The sequence below is a fragment of the Trachypithecus francoisi genome, unplaced genomic scaffold (genome assembly GCF_009764315.1).
Source record: "Trachypithecus francoisi isolate TF-2019V2 unplaced genomic scaffold, Tfra_2.0 Lachesis_group2, whole genome shotgun sequence".
In the NCBI taxonomy this organism is placed as follows: domain Eukaryota; kingdom Metazoa; phylum Chordata; class Mammalia; order Primates; family Cercopithecidae; genus Trachypithecus; species Trachypithecus francoisi.
The window spans coordinates 173,334,321-173,335,942 of NW_022681465.1; the positions used below are offsets into that span (position 1 = coordinate 173,334,321).

The window sequence follows — 1,622 nt, forward strand, 5'->3', positions numbered from 1 at the left end:
AATTAGCCGGGTGTGGTGGCTCCCGCCTGTAATACCAGCTACTCGGGAGACTGAGGCAGGAGAATCACTTGAACCCGGGAGGCTGAGATTGCAGTGAGCCAAGACCACGCCGTTGCACTCCAGCCTGGGTGACAGACACTCCATCTCAAAACAAACAAACAACACCCTCAAAAAACTCTCCAAATAGGCCGGGCATGATGGCTCACACCTATAATCCCAGCACTTTGGGAAGTCGGGCGGGGTGGAGGCGGGTATCACCTGAGGTTGGGAGTTCGAGACCAGCCTGGCTAACATGGTGAAATCCCGTTTCTACTAAAAATAAAAACATTATCCGGGCGTGGTGGCACGCACCTATAATCCCAGCTACTCGGGAGAGTGAGGCAGAAGAATCGCTTGAACCTGGGAGACGGAGGTTGCAGTGAGCCAAGGTTGCGCCATTGCACTCCAGCTTGGGCAACAAGAGAGAAACTACAAAAGAAAGAAAGAAACTCCCCAAATGAAATGAGTGGTTTTTAGAATGTTACTAAATTTATTTTTTATATGCTTTTTTTGTAGTATAAATACTTCAAACTATAATAATACTTGGGTGGGACGAGCACTAGTAACTTTATTTCCTATTATTTTTACTGCATTTTTTGCAATGTACATTTACTTTGTCTTGCCATAAAAAGCTACTTACGAGTTACTTTTGTAGTTCGTAAGTGTGATGATTGTGTTCACACTTGTGTGAGATGTCCTTCCCTCAAACCTTGTTGTGCCATCTGCACATGACCCATCTGATGTGGGGGGGAACCCTGAAACTTACAAAAAATAATGAATTTCATTATCTATTCCAGGCTTTTCATAAGATGAGGGACAAAACTTAATTTGTCTTTTTAAGAATATATATATTTTTGAGGTCTAACATACCTACAGTTTAACTTGTCTTTTGTTATTTCAAATTATACTTCAAGTGCTTTTTAATTTTATATTTTAGAACCAGAATCAGGATTGTTGTATGTACTTGTGTGGGTCCCACATAAATTCTGTGACTGGCCCATAATTTAGATGTTTACTCATTCTATTTTTGCCTAGTTGTTAGTTTTGAAGAGCATTCCATATATTAGAATGAAACAGCAACAAGAGGCCGGGCGTGGTGGCTCACGCCTGTAATTCCAGCACTTTGGGAGGCCAAGCTGGGCGGATCACAAGGTCAGGGGAGATTGAGACCATTCTAACAAACACGGTGAAACCCCGACTCTACTAAAAATACAAAACATTATCTGGGTGTGGTGGCGGGCGTCTGTAGTCCCAGCTACTCAGGAGGCTGAGGCAGGAGAATGGTGTCAACCTAGGAGGCCAAGCTTGCAGTGAGCCGAGATCGCGCCACTGCGCTCCGGCCTGGGTGACAGAGCTAGGCTCCGTATCAAAAAAAAAAAAAAAAAAGAAAAGAAAAGAAAAAAAAAAAAAACTGAGTAACAAGAGTGTCAGGGAATCTATGATCTATTCCTGAACTAGCTGTGTGACCGTGAAAAAGTCTGTTTAAGTTTGTTTGTTTGTTTGTTTGAGATAGAGTTTCACTCTTGATGCCCTGGCTGGAGGGCAATGGCACAATCTCGGCTCACTGCAATCTCTGCCTCCCG

At 43.3% G+C, this 1,622-nt stretch overlaps 1 non-coding gene across 1 annotated transcript; it reads left to right on the forward strand.

Annotated features, from left to right (window-relative positions):
- The first annotated feature begins 682 nt into the window (after positions 1 to 682).
- Positions 683 to 782, forward strand: LOC117066289. Its single transcript, XR_004430266.1, has one exon. It is a non-coding gene; the product is annotated as a small nucleolar RNA U13 (small nucleolar RNA).
- The last annotated feature ends 840 nt before the right edge of the window (positions 783 to 1,622 follow it).